Source organism: Oryctolagus cuniculus, chromosome 9 (assembly GCF_964237555.1).
Source record: "Oryctolagus cuniculus chromosome 9, mOryCun1.1, whole genome shotgun sequence".
Classification (NCBI taxonomy): Eukaryota; Metazoa; Chordata; class Mammalia; order Lagomorpha; family Leporidae; genus Oryctolagus; species Oryctolagus cuniculus.
Window position 1 is genome coordinate 30,898,127 of NC_091440.1, and position 20,864 is coordinate 30,918,990.

Consider the following 20,864-nt stretch of genomic DNA (forward strand, 5'->3'; position numbering starts at 1 on the left):
GGAGATCTTCAGCTCTGGGAACTTTCCTTGCATTACTTTCATCTTTTTAAAACATCTTCCATGGATCTTTTACTTCTATTCTTTTACCTCTATTTCTTAATGTTACCTGAAATAATGTCCATGATGCTGTTTTATGTAAATTTTTAACTCCAGAGATCTATTAATTTTCTCTTTTTGATCCTGCCCTGTCAACTGGTTGCAATATGTTTATTTATATCTTAGTCTACTAAGTAGTTCTTTTTAAACTTTCTTCTTATTCTCTTTTCCTAGTGGAAATTTTAAGATAAAGATCAGTCAATGAAAGGATAATTTTTCGTACCCTTTTTGTCTCAAAAACTCAAATGGCATTGATCATGTCTATCCTCCCACAACTATTCTTAACTCACTTCATCCTCAGTAAGTACTTCAACTTGTGTAGATGATTTATTTGCAAGGTGACCCATTATTCATAGGTAAGTGGTATTAACCTCTACACATTCTGAAGGTTGCCAGAATCAAAATGGAGTCACATGAGTCAATCTTAACCAAAAACAAATAAAACTTAGATTATGAAGAAATGATTTTAATGCATAATTTCCTGATAGTAACTACCACAAAAGACTTTGCTGGAACCAGAACCTTGTGAAAAGTCCAGTGCAATCAGGTACCTGAAGTACATCTGTAAGGACCTATCCCAGCAACTGCATGTTCAATCAATTTAAGACTATTATAACCACTGTTACTAATATTTATTGATGAAGATCATGGTGTCAAAATATGTTAAATAATTTTCTCATTTTAGTCTTGAAAATCTTCCCCAATGACCTCTTTGTATGCACTCATAGTTTACTATGGCACATCTATTTCCATTACACGGCTATTCATCAATAAAATCCTATTCTTTAGAGAATTTCTGATTATTATTCACATTGACAATGCATTCGAAACTTGATACTGCACTTGTAAATTTGGCATTAAAATTGGAATAGATAGGCAGGCTTATGTTATTCTTTGTGGTTAAGTTATTGCTTCAGACATACATATTCCATAGCCAAATGCCAGGTTCAAGTTCCAACTTCTTTGCTTATGCATAGCTTCCTGCTAATGCACACAGTGAAGATCGGTACATGATGGCTCAAGTAGCAGGTCCCTGCCACTCAGGTGGGAGACTCTCCTGGAGGTTTGCATCCTGGCTTTGACCCGGCCCAGATTGTTGCAGGCCTTTGGAGACTGAACGAGCAAATGGAAGAGCACTCTCTCTTTATCTCCATCTCCATCGCTATCCCTGCCTTTCAAATAATATGAAAATAAATAAGTAAAAATTTTAAATCAAAATTGAAATGAAGTATGTGAGACTCAATCAAAGGATTTTCTGGATATTTACTATGTGTACCCCTTTTTCTGATTATAACACAGCACCCTTAACAGATAGAGACATAAGTATCAATTCTCAGTGACTGGATGGTTACTTCCCTTTTAGTTGAGGATCTTAGGGCACACAAACATTTCACAAAAGGACAGAAGCAGTCCTAATCTGACAACTAATAGTACTTTTGTTATGGCGTCCAGTAGAAGAATATAGCCTCTAGAACTACATCTATGCCTACAGAGTCTAGAGTTGAAGGTTTTCGAAAGTATAAGTTTAGAGGTCGGCACCATGGCTCACTAGGTTAATCCTCCGCCTTGTGGCGCTGGCATCCCATATGGGTGCCAGGTTCTAGTCCCAGTTGCTCCTCTTCCAGTCCATCTCTCTGCTGTGGCCCAGGTGGGCAGTGGAGGATGGCCCAAGTGCTTGAGCCCCTGCACCTGCATGGGAGACCAGGAGGAAGCACCTGGCTCCTGGCTTCGGATCGGCACAGCGTGGGCCATGATGTCAATTTGGGGGGTGAACCATGGAAGGAAGACCTTTCTCTCTGTCTCTCTCTTACTGTCCATAACTCTACCTGTCAAATTAAAAAAAAAGGTATAAGTTTAATTGGTTGCTGAGAGTACACATCATACATTGGATTTCACAGGAAGTAGACTCAGACTTGCAAATTTGCATGCATAAAATTTATTGGAAAGCATTCAGCCTCAATGAATATGGAAATATTAAGAAAATAACATTCAGCAGAGGAAGAATTAGATTGTTATACAGTCACAACAATGACTTTAAATAATCTTGCTGAGACTTCCAAATTTGTTTGAAATAAAAGTGAGCTTATAGTGGACTACACTACATGTTGTCCATATTTGTTGCACTAAAGTCTTCAGTTTCCCAGCTACATTTAGGGAGCTGATATAGCAAGAGCTGTCCTTTAATCCCTTTCACAACTTGTCACAGCAACAGCATCACCTCAAGAACAGTCACTACCTCCTCCTGAGGCAGTTCCCAACTGGAAAGTGGTTGATGAGTGAGCATAAAGTCCAACTATGGACATCTAAGGCCCAGAATCACGAGAGAATTAGCTCCAATCTTTGCTGAAACTAAGCTGTAGTTTGACATTTTCCTCTGCTCTACCCTGTTTGTTATCAGTCAGGTATTGATCCTGATGGCATGCCTCAGTAAATTTCATTCATAGCAGCTTTACAGGAAAACTCTGATATCCACTTGGTCACAGTCCTCCAAACTTTTTAAGTAAGTGAATCTGATTCTGAATGCAACCTGTGACATAGCATTGTTGTTTTTCTGAGGCATTTCAGTTTTTCATCAAGGATGACATTGAATCTCCCCACTAACTTTCCCTCTGGGTGTTGAAATCCCTGTCTGCTTCTTGGATGGGAAAGCAAGATCACTTTCTCATGTGCAAACTTAAAATGCTTCCTCTTACTGTTGATTTCATTTCTCACCTTATATTCCACGCTTCTATCCAAGATTCTATTCTCTGCTCTGAGGAAAAATATGTCTAGAAGACGTATTTGTTCTCCGACCAGATGTTTTACTTCCTGGCACTTCCTGTTCCTACAGATAGATTCTCTTTACATGATTGTTATTCATACCCTACCTTGAATATGGCACATCCAAGTTCTTAATCTTGATGTTTCAATAGAACCAAGTGTTTCTAATTTTTATTTCTTTTCCCTCCTATATCCTGCAATTTTCTGCCTCTACTTAGATAAAACTATAATATAAAGTCTATACAAAATTAAAAAAAAATACTGATGTAAATTCTAATCTAAATTCAAAATAGCATTTATATACAGCCAATAATATGCAGAATAATAAATGGATGTGAAAATATATCTGTGCATAAGATGTAATTTTAATAATGATATTAGAAATAGAATAAGGAATAGTTTAGAGTTGAGTGTTGCAAGAAATGCTTTAACATTGTCATTTTTCATGGCATGAATCACTGAAGCAATATTTATAACTATATACCAAATGATTGACATTCACACAATTTTATACACTCTGTTAACGTCCATTAAGAGAACACATATGATATTTATATTTCTTGGTGTGGCTTATTTCACTTGGAATAATGATTTCATGTTTTGTCCATTTTGTTGCAAATGTAAGGATTTCATTCTTTTTATGGCTGAGTAGCATTTCATCATATAAACATATCACATTTTATTTATCAAATCAAATTTTATTTATAAAATCACATTTTATTTATCAAATTGATAGACATCTAGATTGATTCCATATCTTTGATTGTGATTCGAGCTGCAATAAACATGAAAATACAGGTATCTCTTTCACATGATGATTTTATTTCTTTTGAATGTATTCTCTGCAGTAAAATAGTTGGGTCATATGGTAGATCTATTTTTAGTTTTTTGAGTAATCTCCATACTGTTTTCCACATTGAATTTCCACCAACATTGTATTAGGATACTGTTTTCTCTAAAATATCACCAAAAATAACAAAATTTTATTTTATTTTATTATTTTTTTTTTGACAGGCAGAGTAGACAGTGAGAGAGAGAGACAGAGAAAAAGGTCTTCCTTTTACCGTTGGTTCACCATCCAATGGCCGCTGCGGCCGGCGCACTGCGGCCGGCGCACCGCGCTGATCTGAAGCCAGGTGCTTCTCCTGGTCTCCCATGCGGGTGCAGGACCCAAGCACTTGGGCCATCCTCCACTGCACTCCCTGGCCACAGCAGAGAGCTGGACTGGAAGAGGGGCAACCGGGATAGAATCTGGTGCCCCGACCGACCGGGACTAGAACCTGGTGTGCCAGCGCCGCAAGGCAGAAGATTAGCCTATTGAGCCGGAGTGCCGACCCAAAATTTTTATTTTTAATTCTTTTAAAATAGTATGTATTCTAACTGGAATGGGGTAATAACTGACTGATGTCTTAAAGATGCCTTGGATATACTGCTACTACTCAGTTACGTTCATTATATGAAAGTTTTAAAACATAAATTATTCAAGATTCACAATTGCTCTTATTGTAAATTTCTGAGTAACTATAGGACATGATCCTTGGAAATTTCTTTGTAGTTTCTCCAAAAAGCAGCAAACAGATTTGTTTTTACCACTTCTATGTGTTTAATAAGATGGTTTATACTTAGCCATAGGAGCTTTCTTTCACTTTTATAAAAACATCTTCTAGATAGATTATTTATTTAGCATGATCCATTTCTAAGACTTTATCTTTAAAAAGATTATCCATGTAGATGTGTAGTAACTATATTAAAGTATTTATTTATTTCATCTACTTAAAAGGCTATGTGAGACAAACAGACACACACACACACACAGAGAGAGAGAGAGAGAGAGAGAGAGAGAGAATGAGACTGTTCATGCACTGGCTTACATCCCAAAAATCCAGGCATTCACCGGGTTGAAGGCAGGCCCCTGGAATTCCATCTGTGTTTCCCATTTGGATGGCAGGAGCCAAGTGCTTGAGCTATTTTCTGCTGCCTCCCAAGGTACATGAGCAGGAAGCTGGATCACAAGTGGAGCTGCCAGAACTCAAATCTGCACTCCAATAGAGGATGTAAGCCTCCCAGGTGGCCACTAAACTCACTATACCATAAGGCCCGCCTTTGAAATAACATTTGAATGCCAGAGAATAGTCACAAAATCTTATTTTCCAAAGAAATTCACACTAACTTATAATACAGATACACATACATATACAGTAATGTCACCATTTAACAGGCAGCAAATTGACTGAACCAATTCACTTAGTTATATTTGGAGTCAATTTTTATTGATCCGTTTTCAAACTATATCAATTAGCAAGAAAAAAAGCAATAAATTTGCTCTTACAAATTATGTCAGTTTCAAAAACATAGTATGGAGCATGTTTTGAATGTGCTTCAATAGATACAAAATGTTTTACTTTTGCTTTTATCTTCCCCCTGTTATTGAATCTTTTTCCTTGGCATGAGTTCTTCTTATCCAATATTAATAGAAAAAAATAGAATATACTTTCTCTGTATGATGATTATCTAAAAATAAAATGTTATATATGGTAGCAAATCATTTTCCAAAATTACAAAGATTCAAAGTATAGCTGAAGAGTTATAAATCAATGAACACAAAAATATTTAATATTTAGATTTTACTTGTGTATTCCCATGATTTACTTTTCAAGAATTTTCTAATAACAGTTAAAACTATTCAAAAATTAAATAAAAACAATCGACTCAACTTTAAAATATAGTGCCTAAACTTTCCCTTTGTTAAATGTTTTGCAAATTGTTCTAAAGTCTAAATGACTAAGCTAAGCTAATGGCTGGAAGTTGGATGTAGACTTGTTATTGCTTTGTCATTTGGGGGCTGTTTTGGCCGGACACTCTTCCTCTACAGCTAAAATGTGCTTCCAGTAGACGGCTTCTGCAATCCCTACACTTATTCTGAGAGAGTAGGAATGCAAATCAAGCCTTTCTGTCTGTTTCTCTTTCACATTGGGCTTTTAATTCACTGTGATAGATTTTGTCTTTCAAGTCATGCCAGACCTACTGGAATAGATGTGCTTTTCATCTGTCACTCTCTTCACACTGTTTGATTAAATTGGTTCTCCTGCTTTCAGAGAGACGGGCTAAAAAGCCTAAGAGGCCATTTCTAACTCAAATGTGTAATTCAACTTTTTTTCCTATCTGAATTCTAGTCATTATCCTGGGTTTGGATACAAAGGAATTGCTATAATCTGTAAATTTGTCCTCTAACACCCTTTGAAGACAAGAACTTTAAATAAAATGCCACAGTTTATATTCGCAGTCATTTTTACAGATTGTGCATTTTTAAGAAGAGACTTTTGCCTTTAATGATATTCATTTTGAGGAAGACTAGGTATATATTAAAAACAAAGCAAATATGAGTATGTTCCAATATGGGAAATCATAAATAAAATTCAATATATTAAAATTACTTTCCTTTAATATGTAACAGAAAATCATACTGACCTGACATTAAAAATGTATTAATGTTACATTCTAATTAAACCTGAGAAAATACATTATCAATCAGTGTTTCTGATTTTACTACTTAGAGCTATGGCCATATTTTTACTTCTTGTGTTACATGCATTAATAGGTACAGTGAGAGAGATGAATTTCATAAACTCCAAATTCATTCTTACTTCTTCACAGTCTGTTTTTGGCTCTAAAGAATCTATATTCAGTTTACTGTCTCTCTCTCTCTGCCTACGTGTGTGGATGTGTATCTACATGCCTTTCCTCTTGATGAGAAATTCAAAGAAGATGAGTTACTTTCATGAAGTACCCACATTTGAAGATTTATTTGGCTATTTCTTTAAGATATTTACATACACTTTAAATATAAACTCCAATCCTTATTCCAGTATCTTGAAATTTAAATAAGATGAGCTCAAATCCTGTTTCTGCTCCTTACTTGCTATGTGATCGTGAAACACTGTGTAGTGATATGTGCATTTTATATCTTACTGTGTATATAGCTGTTTATGTATTAACATATAGTAAACATTCTTACCTTATAGGGTTAATATAAATTATTCAGTGTAGTTGTGTTACTGAAGTGTTTATACTAGGTGGTAGGTTGCCCAATATATTGTAACACCTCTAGATGTTTGTTACATTAAAAATCACTAAGTTAGAAGAAGTGTCAACTATAAATGGCCTTTTAATACTCCAAATTCTTGTAGAAACAATGGTAGGCACTTTTCATCTTTGATCACAGTACCTGGGAAGTGTAGTTTAATTTTTCCTGAGTGATAAAGCAATATATCATTAGATATGACATTGAAAGGCCATTCTTCTGACAAAAATATTCTATAGCTTGCTTCTTTGGGGCTTGAATTATTTTAAATATTCTGGTGTGATCTTTTAAAATCTATTTGAGTGTCAGAGCTACAAACAGAGAGAGGGAGAGACAGAGAGGTCTTCCATCTGCTGGTTCACTCCCCAGATGGCCGCAGTGGCTATAGCCTGGCTGATGGGAAGCCAGGAGCCAGGAGCTTTTTCCAGGTCTCCCGCATGGGTTCAGGGGCCCAAGCACTTGGGCCATCTTCCATTGCTTTCCCCGGCCATTAGCAGAGAGCTGGATTGAAAGAGGAATAGCTGGGCCTTGAACCCACACCCATATTGGATGCTGGAGCTGAAGGCAGAGGCTTAGCCTACTACATCACAGTGCTGGCCTTATCTATGTTATGTTTTAAATCAGTTTTAAACTTAGTGAGATGTGTTTTATGGAAATGATGTATAATCTGTTTTTTGTTAGTGTAACTATCTGGTTACTTTATAAAGAAAAGGCTTTATTTCACTCAGAGTTTTGGAGGTTCAAGGCAAGTTCTATTATCAGATCAGCTCTAATGATGCCACTGTGAATAGTCTTTCATGGATGAGAGTAAGTACACTAGAGAGAGAGAGCACATGACTAAACAGGAAGCCAGAACTTGGAAATCCACCAGTCCTGGGAACCTTCTATTGTACCTCACATCTTAAAGGTCTCAACTACTCAATACTGCCACACTGAGGACAAAACATCCAATATGCATACCCTTGGGGGTGAAAAATTGTGTTTAAACCATGGCCCTTAGGACATTTAGTGTCTGATTTATTTTCTTTGGCTGGCTTCTGACTCCTACATTATAAAACTTGAAGTGTAAGACACCTGCAGTTTAAGTGCCGTAGTGATAGCCGTATAGGTGACAATGCTTATGTACAAGTATGTACTTGCATTCCCAGAATATTCAGCCACACATATTTCCAGTGACCAGAAAATGTGATCACATGTGCAGAAACTTAGCATTTATTTTTCTTTGCTTTTTTGTCAATTTTAAATATAAAAAACAAAAACTGTGAGATAGTACTGTAGTAAATTCACATATATCAATCACTCCATTTCCCTTATTTTTTTTAAAGATTTATTTACTTATTTGAAAGTCAGAGTTACACAGAGAGAGGAGAGGCAGATAGAGAGAGAGGTCTTCCATCCACTGGTTCACTCCCCAGTTGGCCACAATGGCCAGAGCTGCACCAATCTGAAGCCAGGAGTCAGGAGCTTCTTCTGGGTCTCCAATGTGCATTCAGGGGCCCAAGGACTTGGGACATCTTCTACTGCTTTCCCAGGCCACAGCAGAGATCTGGATCAGAAGTGGAGCATTTGGGTCTCGAACCTGCACCCTTATGGGATGCTGGTGCTTCAGGTCATGGCGTTAATCCCCTGCACCACAGCACCAGCCCCTCCATTTCCCTTATTAATATCAGTGTATTTGTTGAAATAATTTAATTTCTCCCAGCTCCCTATATTTTGTTTAAATCCAAATTCCTTAGCTATTTTTTCTCCGTCTTTTGGTCTTAGTAGTGAGAAACTGGATTCCTATGGACTTTGGTAAGAATAAATCATCAGCTAGAATACCTATAGAGTTACATATGGTGATGTATCAGCAATGTTTAACCATTAGTTCTCTCAGAAAAAGTACCTTTTCTCTAAGTATAAATTTAAACTTACTATAAAAATTCCTAATATACAGGATGTGTAACACTAATTTTTAGAATATTAAATATTTTTTGTAAATCCCATTTAGCTCAGCAATCCTTACTATAAAATGCTTCCATTGATTTTTGTCTAACTCTTGTTCTCTGTGGCTAAAAGATGACTGTAGGGATGAGATAGTGTAATTCAAACATAAACGTTGGCTGTCATGTTCATTTTCTTTAATAAGTAAAATGAAAATGAAACAATGGGGATGCACATTTAGGCTTAAATTATTGCACAGTCACATAAAAGATTAATTTTCTGAGTCTTCTAATTTTTTTGTGTACTAGAAAAGTATTTCCTGCCTTTTTTCTATTCAGAAAAAATACATATAGACTACATGCTTTTAATAGTTTACCCATTACATTATCAAATTCAGATAGTTAAAAATAACCATAGGGGCCGGCTCTGTGGTGCAGCAGGTTAAAGCCCTGCCCTAAACTGCTGGCGTCCCATATGGGCTCTGGTTCTTGTCCAGGCTGCTCCTCTTCTGATCCAGCTCTCTGCTGTGCCATAGGAAAACAGTAGAAGATGGCCTAAATCCTTGGACCCCTGCACCTGCATGGGAGACCATCAGAAGCTCCTGGCTCCTAACTTCGAATTGGATCAGCTCCAGGAGTTGTGGCCATTTGGGGAATGAATCAGCAGGTGGAAGACCTCTCTCTTCCTGTCTCTACCTCTCTCTGTAACTCTGTCTTTCAAATACATGAAAATAAATCTTTTAAAAAATAAACCTTGATTTATAGTGGGTTCTTTTTTTAATTTCTCTGGTAAAAATATTCTCATGTTTAATTTTAAGTTGCCAGCTTGACCCCACTGAATTCTGACTTGCTGAAGCACACTGCTGTATAATATTTCCACCAGACAGGTACAAGACCTATGAATAATCTCAAGATTAGATTATATACATTATGGTAAAATGCAATGAAATAAAGCCAACACTCCATTTTGAGAATGCATTTTTAATAAATGTCATATTTATTTAATTTATTTATAATAGCATTGGATTTGTAAACTCTTCACAAAATTACTGAAAATCTAATAATTGTCTTTAATGAAGCCTTCAGCACACCACCAAATATATCCAAACTTTGGAAGGGAACTATTAAGAGAAATCCTTAGTGAAATATATGTGTGAAAGGAGGTCCACAAACCACACATGTCCAAACAAGAAAAGAAAAGGGCTATAATAACAGTTGGATCTTCAAAGCAGACATCTGGCTTTTAAAAATATCAGGCAAGTAATAACTGTTCATACTCCTTAGTACTTCTCCCTTTACAATGTTTTACAACTATTAAACAACTCCAGACCAGAGCCAGAAGAGTAGAGTATCCACTGGGCAAAAAAAAGAAGAGAGGAGCCCAGCATGATACTTTTACTTTGAAAATTTCCTACTCCCCACTACCACCTGCTGTAGCTGGGATAAATGAACTAATAACTATAAATGAAGGTCAGCTTTTTTATTATTACATGAGACTGAAACTATAAATTCACAACATAAGGAACTATTTGCCTACTTATAGCAATCAAAAAAATTCATACTTTCTAGTAGATATTTAAAGACTACTTGGCTTCTTAAACTTGAAATTCAAAAGAGTAGACGTAAAAAGAAGATATTGGTAAATATGTTCTGTAATTTGATCCCATGAGACAAAGTGCTATCTGTATGATTATATGTTTTTTAATTTTCCCAGATACTATTTTAGTAAACTGATAGCAAACACATTCTCATATTGGGAATTAAACTTTTTCACACTTAAAGCTATTTCATAGTACAGACAGAAAAGTAACCACATTTTTGTTGGTTTCAAGTGGGAAAATACTCCATATGTAAAATGTTTTGACAGTCTTTCTAACTATTGTGATTAGTTGATTTAAAATAACACATTCAAATAGCTCATTAGTCATATTTACACCCATCAAATAATCAGGCATAATGTAGAGGGGGAGAGCCAACAGAAGTGAATTCAAATAGAACTCAAGAGGCATTTTGCATGAGGAAAGATAACTCTTTTAAACATACTGTGTAAAGTTGTTAGCTCTAATTAATCACATACAATTTTTTTTTGTCTGAGTTTACCTCTGGACACACCAATAGAATACAAAGCTCAACACATTTGTGTCATTAAAAAATCTGTGCATGTCTTTGAAAATAAAATAAAACTAATTGAATAAATGAATAAATAAATTGAATAAATGAATAAATAAAGAAGAATCCTTTTCAACCACTGCCACTCAATTGTCAGATGTGCAGAACTGTCATGTGTAGCTCACAGAGAAAAGATCTAGGGAAAAAATCCCTTACTTGTTTTTGAGAAAAACTCAGGTGTTTCTCAAAAGGAATTAATCAGTACTTTAAAATGAGCACAAATTACATAGCTTATCAGCAAAACACTCTTACAATTTTTCTGCCAGATAAACTCATCAAAAAATAAAAAAAATCACATAATTGGTTAGACATATTTATAAGGGTATTTTTCTTATGCTTTATGATAGCCTTCCTATGTGAGGATTGATTTGGAAATAGTACTACTATTTTACTAGTAATTTCCTGGTTATGTTTTAAAACATTTTAGCCCATTCAGGATGCTATAACAAAATGCTATATACTGGGTAGCAGATAAGCAACAGACATTTGTCCAGGTTTTGAAATGTGAGAAGTGCAAAATCAAGTACCAGCAGAATAGGTACCTAGTGAAATCCTAGTTTCTGGGTCATTAACAGAGCCATGCCTGTGTCTTCACATTGTTGAAGGAATTACCGAGCTCTTTGAATATTTTTTTTTAATTTTAATGAGAGAGAGAGAGAGAGAGAGAGAGAGAATCATGTAGTGATTTATTCTTCAAAGTCCTAAAATGTCCAGGACTTCATCTGACTGTAAGCAGGAGCTGTGACTCAATTCCAGTCTCCCAGGTGAACAGTGTAAACTCAATCACTTGAACTGTTAACCTGCTTCCTCCCAGAATTCGCATTCACAGGAAGCCGATATGAGCAGCTGAGTCAGGACTCTGAGCACAGGTACTTTGATATGGGATGTGAGCATCCCAAGTGGTGGTTTAAGAGCTTGGGCGAGTACATTAAATTACTTATAGCCTGCGAAGTAAGTGTTGGGACATTCAGGTACTCCTAGTGGTCCTTGCCTACATATAATTACCATTATTAAACATAGTATATATTATATATTATTTATATAGATTAATGTAAATATAACATATTTTGTACTATTCCAATTATTTTCTGGTATAATCAGAGCTCCATAATATAATGCTGTTATTATAATTAATTGAAGAAATAAAACCAATATTTTGCATAAATGATTTATCATAATATCTGCCTGATATATCATATTATTTTTTTATTTTTCATCTGCATTTTGATTTGTAATTGTATTCATATAGATAGAGTCATAAAATAAGAAATATTGTGACATAGCATTCTTCTTATAATAATCTGGTGATAGAATGAAGTAACGTTATGGATTGAGGCTAGATCATTTACCTGGCTACCTGGGTTAAAATTCTGATTCTTCCACTTCTCAGTTTTATGACATTGAATAATGTCTTCAAACACTCTATGCCTCTATTTCATCTTCTATAAGACTCATAATATTTCTTTCCTCATTTATTACATATTAATTACTTGTGAAATCAATTGGTAAATGCTATGTTCTCTGTGTTTGTTCTTAATATCAGGTAGATTTCTTTTATAGACTAGGAAAGCATTTTTATTCTGTATAATGTAACAGGATATCTTCGGATATAATAAATGAGGTTATTTTCCCCTAACAAATATTTTTGACAATATTTTTAAAATCAAGTGGCAACTAAGAAATAGTTTGGATATTTTTCTTAACTAAATCCTTAATTAAAGGATTGATCCAAGAGAAGGAGATAAATTTTACATCCAAATAAAAATTTTTGACCCTCCAGATATAACATATGAAGGAAAGAATTCCATCTTAAAGAGTTAGTGCATATTATATAGGCATATTATATACCTCTACTCACCGACTCACCCTAAGTAAGTTAGACACAAGTGATGTGCTCTTAGAGCAAACTCGTAAGTTAGGTATAAGTAGGTCTTGCAGTTTTATTTTATTTTTATATTTATTTATTTTATTTTTTCTATTTTATTTTTAATCATTTTATTATAATTATTTAATTTTCTCTCTTTTTTTTTTTTTTTTTTTTTTTTTTTTTTTTTTTTTGACAGGCAGAGTGGACAGTGAGAGAGAGAGACAGAGAGAAAGGTCTTCCTTTGCCGCTGGTTCACCCTCCAATGGCCGCCGCTGCAGCCGGCGCACCGCGCTGATCCTGGCAGGAGCCAGGAGCCAGGTGCTTTTCCTGGTCTCCCATGGGGTGCAGGGCCCAAGCACCTGGGCCATCCTCCACTGCACTCCCTGGCCATAGCAGAGAGCTGGCCTGGAAGAGGGGCAACCGGGACAGAATCCGGCGCCCCAACCGGGACTAGAACCCGGTGTGCCGGCGCCGCAAGGTGGAGGATTAGCCTATTGAGCCACGGCGCCGGCTTAATTTTCTCTTTTAATTAGCTTCAACAGATTCAATGTGACTTGTAGGTACAATTATTCTAAGTTCATAATGATATTTCCTTCCTCCTTCCTTCCCTCCCTCCACTTTTCTCCCTAGACTTAGGCTGTTTTGGCAGATGGAAGTTACATATTACAATCAAGGGTGTTTTAGAACTTAGCTTAAAAATACAAATGGCAATCTGAGATTTTGGTTTTCATATATGAGGGAGAACATTTGATTTTTTTTTCCTTTGGCTTATTTTATTTACCATTATTTCCTTCAATTCCATCTATTTTGCCAAAAATGATAGAATTAAACTCTACTTTATGGCCTAATAATATTCCATTGTGTACATTTTCTTTATCCTTTCATCTAAATGGCAGACACCTTAATGATTCCATCTCTCAGCTATTGTGAATGCTGTTAAAGTAACCATGGTAGAGCTAGTATCTCTTTAGTATAACAATTTCATGTCATCTGGATATGTATCCAGGAATGAGACTGCTGAATCATAAGGCAGTTCTGGTTCTGTTTTGTTTAACACAGAATAGTTATGCTAGAGAATAAGTGGAGTAAGGAAGAATAGAAGGAGTTTAGATAAGTTATCAAATCAGAATTAGATTGAAGGAATAAATTCATGGTGTTACACATATTGTAATGACTACAGTTCATAATAACCTCTGATAATTTATAAGTAAATAGAACAAAGGAACTCCATGGATACAATTATAAATTAATGTCAAAGAAGTGAAAATTACTCTGATTATTGGTCAGCATATGTTATATGTATAAATGTGAAACAAAAATATAAATATGAAAGAGGAATACCTTGGAGAAATCTTTCTAACAAATAAAAATCCAGTTGGCCTGGAAATGTGTCAATGGAAAAGATTACAATACATGATATTCTATAAATTGACTGATTTTGGAACACAATCTGAACAGCAAGTCCTCTAGAACTAAGTATGGATTCCACTAAATGTTAAACAGTTATTTCCATGATTACAAATAATAAATTTACGTTATTGTCCATGTTGTAAAAACATTAAAAGAAGGCACAAATATCACTGTAAATGATAATTATTGAAAATCATTCAATGTTGCATACCATTTTATCTATTATATTTGACTAAATGCTATATTTAACTCAATGTTATGTACACATAACTTTATGTGCTATTATAGATTTTTTCCTCCTATCTGTGATAGTGTATTAAAATAGATAATACAGGAAGCTGACACAGGGTAGATATATAGATCAATAGAACTGAGTCCAGAGAAACTCTCAAAATACAGTCACTAGTTTTCTATAAAGATGTCAATGTCTTTCAATGGGGGAAATAATGGTGTATACACTATAAAAAGTGCTTGGGCACTACATTTAAAAGAATGAAGCTGGGCCCTTGTGGGGAGCAACTCGGACTAGACTAAGTTACTCGAATTAAGACTTATTCTATGCATCTGCTCTCCCACAATATGGCGCTGGGAGAGGAGGAAACAGCTTCTACACAGCTGCCTCTTGCCAATTTGATTGACTGAGCTGCAGGAGCTGATCTTGCTCCTGATTGGAGGAGAGCAGCGTACTCGGTGTGTGGGTAGCAGAGTTGGGATTGGTGGAAGAGGACTATAAAGAAGGAGAGAGACAACATGCACCAGGAACATCTGAGGGGAACACCTGAGGAACACCTGAGCAGCCCCCGAGAGAGCCGGCCGGCGGTGTGCCGCTCCCCCGCGGAAGTGGGGAAAGTGGCAGGGGGAACCGCCCTTCCACGGAGGTGGAAGGGACGGTAGCCAACCCGGGAAGAACCAGCAGCAAAGCCGGGGAGGGCCGAGCAGACAAAAGAACAGTGCAGGGTCCTGTGTCGTTCCTCCACGAAGAGGGGGAGCGACATAATGGTGCCGTGACTCGGATAGGAAATCTAGGCAGGGTTTAGTGTCGTTCCTCCATGAAGAGGAATTAAGAGGAATTAAGAATATTAATATATTAATTAAGAGGAATTAAGAATATTAATATATATTTCTCCAAAGAAGATAAAAAATAGTCAATAAGCACTTGAAATATGTTCAGAATTATTATTATCAAATAAATGCAAATGAAAACATGATATCACTTGATATTCCCTAGGATGGTTGTAATTGAATAGGTAGATAATAATATGTGTTAATGAAACTGGAACTGTCATACATTGGTTGTTTTTATGTAAAATGGTGCAACAAATCTGGAAAATATGCTGACATAACCTCAAATAATCAAATATATAGCTATTTTATAACCTAGCAATTTAATTCCTTCTTACATTAAGTAATATATGTCACACAAAACAATTCACATGAGAACATTCAGAGCAACACTATTAATAATTATCAAAACATGAAAAAAGGCCAACTATCTATACATAGAGGAATAGTAAAACAAAATCTTATAGGTCTGTACAATGGAAGAAGTTGCTGGTCAAGTAACATCACATTGTACTGAGGTAAGAGGAATATGTTCAAAAGATCTAGAGTTCAGTATTAGTTCAGTATTATAAATGTAGCTATGACAATGTACCATACTCTTGATTTACTTTATTTATTTTTGAAAGAGTTACAGAGAGAGGTAAAGACATAGAAAGAGATCACTTCTCAGCCTTTTGACTAAGATCAAGTGAAGACATAGAAAAAGAGAGAGAGAGAGAGAGAGAGAGGGCTTCCATGCACTGGTCTACTCCCCTAGTGGTCGCAACAGCTGGAGCTGAACCGATCTGAAGCCAGGAGCTTCCTTCGCATCTCCCATGTGGGTGCAGGGGCCCAAGGACTTGGACCATCCTCTGCTGATTTCCCAGGTACATTAGCAATGACCTGGATCATAAGTGGAGCAGCCTGGACTCAAACCAGAGCTGATATGGGATGCTTGCTCTGCAGGCCAGGGCTTTAACCCACTATGCCACAATGTTGGCCCCATGTACTCAATTTTTTTTTTGTTTTAAAATTTTTATTAATATAAAGAGAAGCAATTTCAGGTATTTTGTAGATAAAATTCTAAACCATACATCTCTCCTTCATGCTCAATCCCACCTACTTCCTTCTGTCTTTTTTTTTTTTTTCCTTTTACTTTTTCGCAATAGCATTATTTGAGTTCATTGTTCATTATATTCCAGACAAGGCAGTTCCATTATGCAGCTTGTTTTTTTTTTTTTTTAAATTCTAAAAAGCAAATTGACCCTTTTATGGCACTATCTCCAGTTCTTGAGTTTTCTGAAATATTTTTCTCTGTACGTGGGAGGTACGTGTTTACGTATTACTTTGAGGAGAGATGCAAAGATGATGGTCTCTAAACCCTTACACCTGAGTGTGTCACCCACATAAATAGCCTGGTGGTCACAGAAATCTTGGGTTTAAATATGCTACACTCATAACTTTATAGATTTTGCTTCATTATTGTGTTATCCTAGAAGACAACTCTGAAACTAGCATGAGGTTTTCTCTTTTGTAAATACCATACCTTTTTAGCCCAAATGTTTACTGTGGCTATACAGATATTTTTCCACATTTTACATTTGAGATTTGTCTCATTGTGGTTCTCTTCATATATATCTTTTCTCTTAGCACCTAATGATCTTCCTTAAAAGCTCAAAATTATCCTCATAAAGGAACTTTCTTGTGCTTCTGCTAAATTTCTGATTTCATATCAAAAGCACTAATTATGTGTGTTTATTTTTCCTCAGCTATCATTGATTTAAGTATACAAACTTCATGCATTTCATAAATATAACTATAGGAACATAGTGATTCTTCCCACAGTACCTATTCTCCCACCTACTCTCCCATCTCCTCCTCCCTCTCCTATTCCCATTCTTATTTTTTACTAAAATCTATTTTCAATTAACTTTATACACAGAAGGTTAACTTTATACTAAGTAGAGTTCAACAAATAGTATGAAAAAATCTATTTCTCAACAGTTTTTCCTTTTTCTCTTTTGATTTCTTCTATGACCTACTGTTTATTCAGGAGCATGTTATTCAGCCTCCATGTGTTGATATTTGTTCTAGAGATTCTTGAGTTGTTGGTTTCCAGCTTCATTCCATTGTGGTCAGAGAAGATGTATGATATGATTTTTGATTTTTTTGAATTTGTTGAGACTTGCTTTATGGCCTAGCATGTGGTATATCCTAGAGAAAGTTCCCTCTACTGGTGAGAAGAATGTGTATTCTGCACTGTAGGGTGAAAAGGTCTATAGATATCTGTTAGATCCATTTGGTCCATAGTGTTGATTAGCAGTTGTTTCCTTGCTGATTTTCTGTTTGGCTGATCTGTCCATTGCTGAAAGTGGGATATTGAAGTCACCTATTACCATTGTAATGGAGTCTATATCTCCCTTCAGATCAATTAACATTTCTTTTAAATAGCCAGGTGCCCTGTAATTAGGTCCATGTACATTTATTATAGTCACATTTTCCTGTTGAATTGATCCCTTAAACATTGCATGTGCCCTTATTTGTGTTTTTGTCTGATATTAGGATGGCTACACCATTCTTTTTTGGTTTCTGTTAGCATGGACTATCCTTTTCCATCTTTTCACTTTGTTTGTGTGTATCTTTGTTGGCAAGATGTTTCTTGTAGATAACAAATAGATGGGTTTTGTTTTTTAATCCATTCGGTTAGTATGTATCTTTTAACTGGAGAGCTAAGGCCATTTTGATTCAAGGTTACTATTGATATGTAATGACTTGGCCCTGCCACTTTTCTATAAATATTGCTATTTTTTTTTTTTGGATTTCCTTTTTACTTTTACTGGGAGACCTTCTGCCTTCACCTTCTTTCATGGTGATGACCATGTTTCTCTATTCTGTATGTAGCACATCCTTAAGCATTTTTGTAAGGCTCAGTGAGTTGTGACACATTATTTCAATTTCTGTTTGTTATAAAATGTCTATTTCACCTTCATTCATAAAAGAGAGCTTTGCAGGGTATAGTATACTGGGTTGACAGATTTTTTTTCTCTTATGACTTAGAATGTATCTCACCCTTCTCTCCAAACCTGTAGAGCTTCTGATGAGAAATCAGCTGTGAGTGCAGTTGGATATCCTCTGAAAGTAATCTGGTGTTTCTCTCATGCACGTTTTAGAATATTTTCTTTATGCTTTACTATGGAGAGTTTTACTACAATGTGTTATGATGAGGATATTTTCTTTTTTTCTTTTTTTTGACAGGAAGAGTTAGACAGTGAGAGAGAGAGACAGAAAGAAAGGTCTTCCTTTTTCCGTTGGTTCACCCCCCAAGTGGCCACTGTGGCTGGTGCGCTGCACTGATCTGAAGCCTGGAGCCAGGTGCTTCCTCCTGGTCTCCCAATCTGGTGCAGGGCCCAAGGACCTGAGCCATCCTCCACTGCACTCCTGGGCCACAGCAGAGAGCTAGACTGGAAGAGGAGCAACCAGGACAGGATCTGGCACCCCAACCGGGACTAGAACCTGGTGTGCTGGCGCCACAGGTGGAGGATTAGCCTAGTGAGCCGTGGCACCAGCCAATCATGGGGATATTTTCTACATGTCAGAGGAAAAGTTTAATCTGTTCTGTTGGTATAGTCTCAAGCTCAGCTTCTCTTCTCCAAGGGGATCAAGGCCCCTGGCTACTAGCCCCAGTGGGTATAACATTTATTCATGCTGCCACAGGACCAACAAAGGGTCGGTGCAGTCCTTGGTGTGAGCGTGGATCCTGCATCAGTGACCTTCATCAGGGAATCAGGGAGCCCCAAGCATATGCAGCCACTCACAGTGACTACCCAAAAACACAGCCACAGAATGCACCCTCCCATGCAGCCACAGTGTTTTCATAGTAACAGCACACAAGGTTTCCACAGTCACGAGCACCCAGTCTCTTGTTAATTCTCCCAGCCAGATTCAGGCATCTCTTGGCTGGTTGCTGGATGCCCAGACCTGAGCTGGTGCAGCTGTGACATATGTACAAAATGGCACCTAACCTCTCTTGGTTAGTTACAGGAGGTTGAAGCCCGGTGGTTAAGAAGAGAGAAATGCCCACCCCCCAATTTTGTTCTTCCATGTTGGCAAGTATACTGTCCCCAACAGGGTTCCAAGCCGTACTCATGCCAGACTCTTCCTGCAGCTTTATTGCCAGTGGCTTGGGCTGCTGAGGTCTCTTCTCACACACTCTCCAAAGCTGGTGCTGAGGCTCTCAGCTGCTGGGGTCCTGAGTTGTCCATGTCTACACCCACCATGTAGATCCACAGTGCCCCTCTAATTTACATGGAGTTTCCTCTGCCATTTTCACTGTAATTCTTCCCTGAGATTACACTCTTGCCATACTTTTTAAAACTATCTTCCCCTAGACTAGAGCAATAATCTCCCTCCCTATTCCACCATCTTGATGTCTCTTCATGTTTGTGGTCTGAGTAAGTGACTTTACTGCCTGAGTTTCTGTTTTCTCTTCCGAACAAGGGAAATGCTGCCTGTGTTGCGTTCTTCATATGCTCTTGAAAAACGTTAAGAGAATGGATGTTAAGCGGTCTTACTACAAAAATTAGCCATCTGAAGTAATGCACATGTGAATAGGATTTATTTAACCACTCTACAATGTATACATACTTCAAAAAACCATGTGCACACAATAAATGAATATAATCTGGCCTTTCAATTAAAAAATTAAGAATGTAAAAAACAGGAATAAGATACTGATACCCAACATGTCTTGCAAGAAGCCTTTAAAGCAGTATGCTAAGAGAAAGAAGCCAGTCACAAGCTACATATATTATGAATCCATCCATACAAAAGTACAGGATAAATAAATACATAGAGAAAAAGTAGATTAACTGTGAAAGCATTATTAAAATGGAAATAAAGTAGATATTACCAACTAATGCATTGTGTAATAATAAATTACTACATACAAACAATTTTGAAAAGGAACTACCAAAAAGCAAATATTAAATATTATTAACTACTAGTAAATTATCTCTTTACAGAGGAAAATAAAACTTATTCTTTGATTTCATATATAGATGACTATATTTTTTACAGAAAGTAATTAGCATTTCTTGTTATTTTCCTAAAAGTTATCTTGCTTTTGAACACAAAGCAAAAGAGCCACAAATTAGTTCTATGGCCTTTTCAAATTTCCTAGAAATTAGTTCCTTGTCTTGGTTCATTTTAATTAAAGATTAAAAAGCATAATCTGGTCCACCCTCTTGGCAAAAAAAAAAAAAAAAAAAAAAAAAACTTTAAAGGGTATGCACAATCTTAATTATACACAAAATGTTGTAGAGCAAAATTCTAGAATGTTTTCACCTTGCGTGATTGAAACTCTATCCCGCTGAACAGAAATTTCCCGTTTCTCCTTCCATGAACTCTAGCAAACATCAATCTACTTTGTGTTGTCCATTGGGACCTTAAATTAATTTAATTTATATTACCTTTGTGAGGTGTGGCAGTTTTTTATATGGTGTGATTTTAAGTAGATGAA